Source organism: Helianthus annuus, chromosome 12 (genome assembly GCF_002127325.2).
Source record: "Helianthus annuus cultivar XRQ/B chromosome 12, HanXRQr2.0-SUNRISE, whole genome shotgun sequence".
Classification (NCBI taxonomy): domain Eukaryota; kingdom Viridiplantae; phylum Streptophyta; class Magnoliopsida; order Asterales; family Asteraceae; genus Helianthus; species Helianthus annuus.
In genome coordinates, this window is record NC_035444.2 from 75,933,782 (window position 1) to 75,945,600 (window position 11,819).

General features: G+C 38.9%; 1 non-coding gene across 1 annotated transcript; it reads left to right on the forward strand.

Annotated features, from left to right (window-relative positions):
• Positions 1 to 8,532: 8,532 nt before the first annotated feature.
• On the forward strand, positions 8,533 to 8,639 carry LOC118485234. Its single transcript, XR_004875539.1, has one exon. It is a non-coding gene; the product is annotated as a small nucleolar RNA R71 (small nucleolar RNA).
• The last annotated feature ends 3,180 nt before the right edge of the window (positions 8,640 to 11,819 follow it).

Consider the following 11,819-nt stretch of genomic DNA (forward strand, 5'->3'; position numbering starts at 1 on the left):
ATATATTCGGACGGTTGTTTAGGCCCAATAGAAAGAAAAGGAAGTATTAAAGTGATCAAGACTGTTCGTGGGCTGAAAATGTTTGACGAAGAATGTTTGACGAAGAGTGTTTCTTCGTGGCGAAGAAGTACCAAAGCGGTTTTGACGAAGAAAGGTTGACGAAGAATAAAAAGGTTGGACGAAGACCGGATGTTTGTGGGCACTTGTTGACGAAGAACGAATCTTCGTGGTTTGACAAAAGGTTATTCTTCGTTGAAGAAGGTTAGGGTTAAGGACAAAGGTTATTCTTCGATATTCCGACGGCAAATAAAAGGAATCCGGCTGTTTTTTTACAGTTCTGCAAGGATCAAAGGCTGATTTCCGGCGGTCGATGTAACGAGGATGTTACCGCCAGAGGCAATTTTTCGGACGAAATCACAGATTGAGAAAATGGGCCGCGGTTGACGTTTTTGAAAGATTTTTTTTTGGTTTTGGTTTGAGATTTGAGCGATTTTCTGGTTTTTGGTTTTGGTTTGAGATTGGGTTGGCTAGGATAATTGGTAGATGATGAACAGAGTTTTCAAGGATCATAAACTCTGCTTTGATACCATGTTGTTTGGTATAGAGAATGAACTGATTTGGATTGAATTGTATTGATCAAAATTGTGTATTACAAAAAGGGTTATACAAAGATGGTGTTTTTATAGTCCACCATAATACACACTAGCCCCTATACTATTTGTTTCCTTCTTTCCGACAAGGTTTGCCCCCACCATAATTATGCTCCTTTAACAACCCTGCATTAGATTCTAGCTTAATCCTGAAATCATCAATTTGCAAAGAAAGTCGCAATGTAGATTGTAGATTACTTACCAAAAAAATGGACACTTAAATAATGCTTCTTTGCCGATAAATAAAGGTCATGGTTAAAATCAAAAATTGAATCTAACCTTTTGTTGGGTACCTAATGCATGTAGTATAGCATCATTAGAATATATAACACTCAAAAGATAGCATTTTCGAATGGCTTACTTACCAATAACTCACAGCTAACACTCTTGCCTCTGACTAAAACCACAATTCCTCCTCAAACTCTCCTGATGAGAACCAAACATAATGATACCACCTCCAATTAACCCATTTCTTTCTTATAAATCAAACGCACCAAAGCATTTCATGAACTTAATAAAACATTTTATAAATTTAATCAGAAAATTTATTACCTACGGTTGTAATCCACTCTCCCTCGGATCTTGATTAGAGCCTTTAAAACTCTATCAACGCTTCTGATGAAGAAAAATTATTTCTGGTGTTTAATCTGACATGAACACCGTATTACCATTAAACTCCATTTAGTGAAAAATTACATGTTAATTAGTTGTGAGGAGCATTGAAGTGTTAACTCATGAGGTCCAAATAGGTCCATTGTAAGATGAATATAAAGCTATACCTTTTAAATGGCATGTAAGATTAAATATATTTTATTTTATATTTAATCTAGTAGCCATTATAATCATTTACATTATATGGATCAAAATATATAACAACCTATTAAATAATTAGTTGGTAATTGTTGATGGGCCTTATTACCATTATTAACTAATTAGGGTTTCCTCTTGGGTGCATATATAAGGAGACTTATGTAGAGGTTCTAAGGTTAGACACATAACCTAATTACTCATAACATTAAATCGCCTCCTCTCCATAGCCGATTATCCTTTATCAGTTTTCTTCATCACCATCATTAGATTGCACCCTAAGGAGGAACCAGATCAAGCTGACAATCATGTCAAACACTGTTGCTGCGTCTCCATCTGGATTCTCTGCTGGCCTGTACTGATGCAATCAAAGGTATGTTTTTATGTTTTCCATTACGTCTAAACAAAACTGATCAACATGTGGTATCAGAGCATATGTTGATTAATCAGTTCTGTTTTCGTATCCATCAATTCTGGGATTGAAATCATGAAAACAGAAATTTTGAATAACATCATAATCATAACCGCCGGTTTCGAGTCATGACCCGAAATCATTGTTTTTGGAAAAGAATGTTAAATCAATGATACGAAATCATAATAGTTAAAATCAACAAATCCGAAATCTGTTTTAGAAGCCTTAATTTTCAGGTTTCGGGTTCCAGAGTTATTATTTTATTTTAGGGTTCATCATGTGTTCTAAGGAGAATTCGAAATTCCTTTATGTTTTGGAATATGATTTGGATTATTGAGTGTTTTTCCATGTTTTGATCTGTTTTAACTCTTAGAGATTTTCGAAAACTATTATTAGATCAACAAATAAAATTTTCGAAATATTTGATGAAATTAGATCATCACTAAAACAGGAAACCATATCTCAAAATCCCTAAGAATTCGAATTTTCAGTTATTTTCACAATAACAGCTGTTAACAGGAGTTTCGAGATCACTTTTAACGACCCGAGACCAAGATCCCGACTCGAAATCATAAGTGTTCTCAAATCTTTATAACTCGAGACAACGCTTTCTACTCGAGACCACTGAGGTTTCGACTAAGGGTTTTAAATCTTCACAACTTGAGACCATGGTTGCGACTCGAGACCTCATTATGGAGTCGAGATCTCATAAAATTTCGTACTCGAGACCATGGTTCCGAGTCGAGACCATAAGATAAGTCGAGACTTGACTCGAGATCTCATAACTGAGTCGAGATCTCATAGCTGAGTCGAGAAGTCACTCGGAACCTCATTATTTTATGTTGTTTAATGTGAACTAAAATTTAGCAAGGCGCTCCGCCCGAACCCCGAACCCCAGCGAACTCACTGCGGAGTTCGATCCGTGCTAACATGTGGTTTGCTATTAAAAAAATTGGTTTTGTAAATACTTAGTTAATTAATCAGGATCAAATAATGTTCTACAAAACCAAAATAGCTTTAATTGAATGTGCTTTTGATGTATCATGTCTGGCCAAAGCTGATTTGATACATCTACTTATCGTTCAAGTATTACGAAAGCTATGTTAAGTGTGCATTACAAACGTGAATGTCTTAATATCTGGCCAAAGCTGATTTAATTCTTTCATGTATAGCATACTTAACAAGTGCATAACTAAAGTGATTGTCTCATTTCTGGCCAAAGCTGATTTGTCACGATTACTTTGCACACATGCTTAAATGATTACACTTCTGGCCAAAGCTGATTTGTCTTTGTTTAAGTAGAACTTTAAATAAGTCTATTATTTTGATGTTAGTAATAGACATATCACAACCTCTTCACATAATGATCCTTATATTAATGATCCTTCATTATTTATTTATGATCATTTCGTCTGCCTTATTTTTAATACCCATAATTTTACTCACTGTAATTTTCTTCTATAAATCTTTATCTCATCCACTCTAATTCCTAAATCTAATATGTTTTGCTTTACTTAAAGTTTCTATAAGAATTAGCTCTTAAATTGAATCCTTGATTATTGATGCGTGTGTGGTGTAATATAATTTAGATGTATATTTAAGCCCTTTTTACACTTTTAGCCAAGTTTTAAATTTATAAAACACGATATTTACTAACACTAAACACACATATGGGCAAGTGCACCCATCGTGGACGTAGTATAGTGTTGGTAAGATACCGAGGTCGTCCAAGGACACAAGAGCTTTTAGTACCGGTTTATCCTCAACGTCTAACCAAATCAAAATGTTAGAAAATATTTTTAAACTAAGAAAATAAAAACTAACTAAATGCTGAAAATAAAGTAAAAATAAAAACAGATAGACAAGATGAATCACTTGGATCCGACTCGTGTATTAGTATAACCTTTGATTATTTTCGCACTTGTTTACGAGATTATCTTAGTTATTGTAGTAGGCCCCTCTTTTGAAGGCGATGTTACCCTCAACCCAGTAGTTTGAGTCAGCAAGGATACAATCCTAAAGGGTCGGATTATTGAAAGATAATGAATTAAGTTATTAATGCAAATTATGGTAGGCCCCTCTTTTGGAGGTGACGTTACCCTCGACTAAGTAGTCTGAGTCAGCAGGGATACAGTCCTAAATAGCTGGGTTATAGTATTAATAGTAGTTAACTTATGAGGGGGTCAAAGAGTTTGGATCCCCGCCATCCAATACCTATGGGTATTGAAGGAGATCCTACTAAATTTGACCCAGGTCCCTTGCAGGACCTCTAAACGCTGAACAAGGGCAAGACCCTTACCAAACCGTTCCCTTAACCCCCGACCAGGTAGCCAACATACCTCCATATAGACCGTGGAGATATGAATGGTGAAAATCTTTTATTTTATATAGACAGTAAAATAATGCCAAGACACCACGGACAAACGATAAGGAAAGATCACCTTCAACATAAGCAACTAGTTATTAAAGTCATTAATACAAAACCAAATAAAAAGTGCAAAAGATTGAAAATAAAAAGTATTATACTAAACACTTGTCTTCACCAAGTGATGTAAGAGACTTAGGCAAACATGGCCTTGATTGTCAAGAACTCTTACGATCAATCTTAGATCCTGAGACGACTCACACACTCTATGATGGACAATGGATGATGGTGGTGGATGATGGTGTTATGGTGGTGGTGGGTGGTGGATGAAGTGTGAGAGAGGTGGTGTGCCAAGGGATGAGTTGCAATGAAACCAAGCACTCCTATTTATAGGCTGAACAGAAGGCTGGGCACGGCCCCGTGTCCGCTGGGCACGGCCCCGTGCCTGTCTGACACTCTCTCTCTTCATTAATTGTAATTCGCAATTACAATTAATGCGCATGCTGTACTTTCGCCACGCCCCCGTGTTCACTGGGCACGGCCCCGTGGTGGGCAATAGAAGCTTCTATAGGTTTGTTTTTTCTGCTGCTTCTTGGGCACGGCCCCGTGCTGGCTGAGCACGGGGCGTGTTCAGTCTTCTGCCTTCTCTATTTTGCTTAGGAGGATGCTGTTGAGGGGTCGGGCAATCCACTTATGTTCCTTTCCTTGTATTTATGTTAGATTTAGCTGTCTTTTTACTTCTTTTGTTAATTTGAGCTCATTTAATCCTGAAAATACAAAAGGAAGACAAAGACACTCTTTTTCCAACATTAGTACTTAGAAAGGGTTAGTTTTATGCCTCATTTGATGTAATTTATATGTTGCATTTTACACACATCAAATACCCCCACACTTGAATCTTTGCTTGTCCTCAAGCAAAACTCTTTAATATGTGGCTTACACTCCCAAATGGAATAGGTAGAAGAGAAGGTTTTGGCTTGTCATAGAGTGTCGGGAATCCAAGATCTTTTTGGGTTTTATTTTTATTTATTTACAATCCTATTCGTTATGATTTATTTAGAACGTTTCATAGGAGAAATTACTTATTTGGGCATAGCATGCCTTTTTAAAATTCCATTTATATACAAGTTCACATACCTCACGGGAGAAATCACTCACACTCGGCCGAAGGTGTATTTTTTAGTGAATCACTCGAGAGCGGCGTGGAACTTATCCCTACCATAAGCTTGCCAAGCAATCAATCCTCCTCCTTTTTAACTTGTTACCTTTGTAAATATCAAGAGGACTTTTTGGGTAAAGGTTTGGGCTAAAGGTGGGTAGTTGGGTAAGTGGTTAGTAGAAAAGGGCGAAAAAGCGTAAAAAGCATCGGTTTTCGTAAAACATTTTGTTTTAGTGACTTTTTATTCTTAATGAAGTATTTCTTCAAACAAGCTTTTTTTTAAGAGCTTTGTTTGTTTATCTCTAACTTCATTGGTTTTTTTTTCAGTCACACGAAAACCGAGCTTGTTACTAAAATGAAGGGTAAAAATAAAAAGGGCTTTTGGTGGGTAAAAAGGTTTTAGGGTAAAGAAATGAAAGGTTTAGGCTCAAAGGGGTTAACTAGGGGGAGTTTTTGGGTAGGTGAAAAGAAAAATAAAAATAATGGTTTTGAAAGAAAAAGGGTTAGTCCTAATGCCTCCATCATTTACTTACTTGAGTTTAAGTTGGTAAGGACCGGGAATGAATCGTCATGGCAAGTTCTAGAGTCGTAAGAACCAAGCGGCTATTCACACACGAAACAAAAAATGAGCATTTAGTCTAAAGATGTGTATTTGTATGCTCAATAAAGGCTCAAAACTCACTTTTTGTGGGAATGGGTTTTTCTATGTGATCAAGTATATATAATCGAATTTTAACTAAGCTTGTCATGCCGTTTCGTAATTTTCTTATGTTAGTTCTTTTTATCACGACGCTATCGGTTGTAAACTTGTAAAAATATAACCTTATCAGTCTTAGAATTCCCAACTTAAACTTTAGACAAGTAAAAGAAAAATGAAAATTTTTTTGAAATTTTTTTTTTTTTTGGGTGATTAGCGGTTCCAATAGAGTTTTGTGTAAGGCTTGTTATTAGGACTTGCAAAATTTCAAGGTTTTAGCATCCCCCCCCCACACACACACACTTAAATTACACATTGTCCTCAATGTGTCCCAAAAATAAATTTTTAGGTTGATTGAATGTGTAACATGGTGTTTAAAAGCAAAAATTTATGTTACTGGCAGCCTGGACACGGCCCCGTGGGGACCGGGCACGGCCCCGTGTTCAGGTGCCAGTAACGAAAATTAAAGAAAAGAAACAGAAGCCTGGACACGGGGGCATGTCTGTTGAACACGGCCCGTGTCCAGTTACCTGAACTGGGCATTTTTCTGCAGGGGGTTCAGCACGGGGCCGTGTTGGCTGGGCACGGCCCGTGTTGAACCTACTGTAACGGAGAAATTGTCGACGTGTGGCCTTGTTCTTGTGCATGGGGCCATGTTTCTCGTTTCCCTTATCATCCTTTACCACCATGAGTGTGTTTTATTCCTGCAAATTAAAACTAAAAGATTAAACTAAACTAAGGATAGTTCCGCGGAATGCCTCCGTGGTGCGCCACATTTATAAGGGTCCTTGGCTAGACCCAATGTGAGGTTATATATTTTCTGAGTGGGATGTTTAGCAACCCATGTTGCACCGTCGGAGAGCAGCATCCAAACTCGAATCAATAACCTTCATGTAGTTGACCAGGTCATCGTCCTCTATTTTCATCCCAACCTCGAACTTTACTTCATCATCCCCGTATCTTAAGGTGAGCGTTCCGTCATTCATGTCTACCACTGCTTGTGCGGTGGCGAGAAATGGTCTCCTTAGTATGAGGGGGACCTCGGTGTCTTCTTCCATATCGAGTATGACAAAGTCGGCCGGGTAGACAAATTTGTTTACCTTTACTAAGATATTTTCGATGACACCGTGCGGGAATTTAACGGATCGATCAGCAAGTTGTATGCTCATTTTTGTAGGACTCGTTGTTCCTAGGCCGAGTCTTTTGAACATTGATGAGGGCATGAGGTTAATGCTAGTCCCAAGGTCGGCTAGTGCATTACGAACGGGAGAGTCCCCGATCGAGCAGGGAATCGTGAAGCTTCCGGGATCGATTTTCTTTTGGGGAAGTTTGTTGAGTATGAGGGCAGAGCATTCTTCGCCTAAGTTAACTAATTGCAAAGTTTCAATTTTTCTTTTATGAGTGAGGAAGTCTCTCGTGAACTTAGAATATTTAGGCATTTGGGTTAGGACATCAATAAAAGGAATGTTGATATGCAATTGTTTTAGTAGACTTTTGAATTTTGCGAATTGCTCATTGGTCTTTTGACGAATTAACCTACCGGGGTACGGAACTCGAGGAGCCTTGGTAGGCTCTGATGATGGAGGGGAGTCCTTCTCTTGTAGAGGCGGTGGTGTAGTTTCCTCTGCAGGCGGTTGCACTTCCGTAGGCCCCACGGTGCGGTTTCGTAACGTGATAAGATGAACTTGCGCTTTTGGGTTTGTTTCGGTATTGCTTGGTAATGCACCTTGTGGTCTCTCGGAAAAATTTTGGGCTAGTTGACTTAATTGTTTTTCTATGTTTTGAATACTAGCTTGTTGATTTCTAAAATTTGATTCTAATTGTAGAAACCTTTCCGAGTTTTTCTTTTCAGTGTCGGAGATGAGGCGAGATACAGTATCTTCAAGCCTTTCTCGTCCACCTTGTTGTTGAGTGAAATTTTGTGACTCATTTCTTGGTTGTTGAAAGTTTGTTCGTTGGTTTTGTTGGTTACTACTATTGCCGGGTTCTCTCCAACCAAGGTTAGGGTGATTCCGCCATCCTTGGTTGTAAGTGCCCGTTGGAGGACCCGACGGCCTAGGTCTATTGTCAATGTAGTTTACCGACTCTTGTTGATCGTCCGTTTCTTTCATACAACTCCATTTTTCATGTGGCCCACCACACCCTTCACAAGCCATAACCGAGACCGTTTTTGTCATTTCCAATTTTTTTATTTTTGAAGAAAGGGCCTCGATTTGGGCTTGTAAAGAAGTGTTTTCATCAACCTTATGGGCGCCCGGGGCAATAGACTTATTGCCTCGGGGAGTGTGCCACTGAAAGTTGGTTTGAGCAATTTCCACAATTTGGTTATATATTTCATACGGGCGGCGATTACCTAAAAGTCCCCCGGAGCTAGAGTCAAGTGTCTGCCTTGTGTGTGGCAACAACCCATTATAGAAAGTGGATACTTGTTGCCATATCGCAAGGCCGTGATGTGGACACTTTCGCAATAGCTCCTTGAACCTTTCCCAAGTTTCATATAAGGATTCCCCGTCCTCTTGTGAATATGTATTAATTTCAGTCATTAATTTAGCCGTTTTAGCGGGAGGTAAATACTTATATAGAAATTTTTGGGCTAGTTCATCCCAGGTGTTTACCGATCCAGCTGGGAGGGCGTTAAGCCAAGCTTTTGCTCGGTCTTTTAGCAAAAAAGGGAAACATTCGAAGGCGGATGACGTCATTTGATGCTCCATTGATCCGAAAGGTATCACATATTTCTAAGAAATTAGTAATATGTAGATGGGGATCCTCGTCCGCAAGCCCATGGAAGGTTGCGGAGTTTTGGAGCATTTGTATCAAATGCGGCCGAAGTTCGAAGTTACTGGCTTCAACATTCGGTGCATTGATAGCGACGCCGAGGTTACCTACGGTGGGTCGTAGATAATCCATGAGAGTACGTTGGTCCGCCATTGGAAGTGGATTTCCCGAAACCTTCTCTTGGTTTTTGGCTTTTAGTCTTTTTCTGAGAAAGCGTTCGGGTTCTTCTAGAGGTTCTTTTATGTCCTTATTAGAACTGGAGCTCATACACTACGTAGGGGTGGCGTCTGGTTCCGAGTCCTGCAATAAAAACAGAAAAGAATGCTGGTCAGAAGGTTCACCACGGCCCCGTGCTCAGTGAACACGGCCCGTGGTCGGAGTTACAGTGATTGTTTTCCAGATCCCAGTTACTTGAGAATTGGACACGGCCCCGTGTTGCACCGACACGGCCCCGTGGTCAGCCTTCTGTAACTTGGATAACTAAAAACTGCCAGTAACAACGCTGGGCACGGCCCGTGTCCGACCAGGCGCGGCCCGTGCTGAGCTCTGCAGAAGCTGAAAAACTAAGAAAATCCTAAATAATTAAAAAGAAAAATAAAAATAAGATTAGGCCGTTGATTCCTAACTTTCTTAAAATCCTTGTGTCCCCGGCAACGGCGCCAAAAACTTGATGCGTGTGTAGTGTAATATAATTTAGATGTATACTTAAGCCCTTTTTACACTTTTAGCCAAGTTTTGAATTTATAAAACACGATATTTACTAACACTAAACACACATATGGGCAAGTGCACCCATCGTGGACGTAGTATAGTGTTGGTAAGATACCGAGGTCATCCAAGGACACAAGAGCTTTTAGTACCGGTTTATCCTCAACGTCTAACCAAATCAAAATGTTAGAAAAGATTTTTAAACTAAGAAAATAAAAACTAACTAAATGCTGAAAATAAAATAAAAATAAAAACAGATAGACAAGATGAATCACTTGGATCCGACTCGTGTATTAGTATAACCTTTGATTATTTTCGCACTTTTGCACTTGTTTAAGAGATTATCTTAGTTATTGTAGTAGGCCCCTCTTTTGAAGGCGACGTTACCCTCAACCCAGTAGTTTGAGTCAGCAAGGATACAATCCTAAAGGGTCGGATTATTGAAAGATAATGAATTAAGTTATTAATGCAAATTATGGTAGGCCCCTCTTTTGGAGGTGACGTTACCCTCGACTAAGTAGTCTGAGTCAGCAGGGATACAGTCCTAAATAGCCGGGTTATAGTATTAATAGTAGTTAACTTATGAGGGGGTCAAAGAGTTTGGATCCCCGCCATCCAATACCTATGGGTATTGAAGGAGATCCTACTAAATTTGACCCAGGTCCCTTGCAAGAACTCTAAACGTTGAACAAGGGCAAGACCCTTACCAAACCGTTCCCTTAACCCCCGACCAGGTAGCCAACATACCTCCATATAAACCGTGGAGATATGAATGGTGAAAATCTTTTATTTTATATAGACAGTAAAATAATGCCAAGACACCACGGACAAACGATAAGGAAAGATCACCTTCAACATAAGCAACTAGTTATTAAAGTCATTAATACAAAACCAAATAAAAATTGCAAAAGATTGAAAATAAACAGTATTATACTAAACACTTGTCTTCACCAAGTGATGTAAGAGACTTAGGCAAACATGGCCTTGATTGTCAAGAACTCTTACGATCAATCTTGGATCCCGAGACGACTCACACACTCTATGATGGACAATGGATGATGGTGGTGGATGATGGTGTTATGGTGGTGGTGGGTGGTGGATGAAGTGTGAGAGAGGTGGTGTGCCAAGGGATGAGTTACAATGAAACCAAGCACTCCTATTTATAGGTTGAACAGAAGGCTGGGCATGGCCCCGTGTCCGCTGGGCATGGCCCCGTGCCTGTCTGACACTCTCTCTCTCTTCGTTAATTGTAATTCGCAATTACAATTAATGCGCCTGCTGTACTTTCGCCACGCCCCCGTGTTCACTAGGCACGGCCCCGTGGTGGGCAATAGAAGCTTCTATAGGTTTGTCTTTTCTGCTGCTTCTTGGGCACGGCCCCGTGCTGGCTGAGCACAGGGCGTGTTCAGTCTTCTGTCTTCTCTATTTTGTTTGGGAGGATGCTGTTGAGGGGTCGGGCAATCCACTTATGTTCCTTTCCTTGTATTTATGTTAGATTTAGCTGTCTTTTTGCTTCTTTTGTTAATTTGAGCTCATTTAATCCTGAAAATACAAAAGGAAGACAAAAACACTCTTTTTCCAACATTAGTACTTAAAAAGGGTTAGTTTTATGCCTCATTTGATGTAATTTATATGTTGCATTTTACACACATCAATTATCTCTTAAGACACGATAATCCTACTGCTCTCTTCTGATAAAGGTACTACAGAAGAAAAGTAGAGCATGATGAATAGGACAAATCGAACATGATGTCTCTTATGATAATCAAGATCTCTCTAAACATAAATGCTATCACTAAATTTATTCAAGATTAAGTCTTTCCTAAGACTAATCTATTATTTGAGGAATAATCACAAGAATTCCTAAGATGCATGCCTTCATTTAAAATTCTAAACTATAAAGCTAATTGGTATATGTGAATACATAATAATGTACAATACCATGACCCATAAAGTTAAGGGCTTACGCATGGAAATAAGTACATTTTTTTCCAGTACATTACATACTAAGATTTTCACTTATACAATTTATGCCTTATAAATCAACTATAACACTCAAAAGTACCAAAGTATATGAGTGTGTTGATAAGCAACATATGTACAAAGAAATAAATGTTTGAAATTGGAAAATAAGATGTTATTCACCTTACAACCACTAATACCCTAGAAGAGGATTGTTCTAAGGTCCATAGACAAATTACAAGTACTAATTCTCTAAAGTTCTTCAAGGGAAAATCTCACTGCAT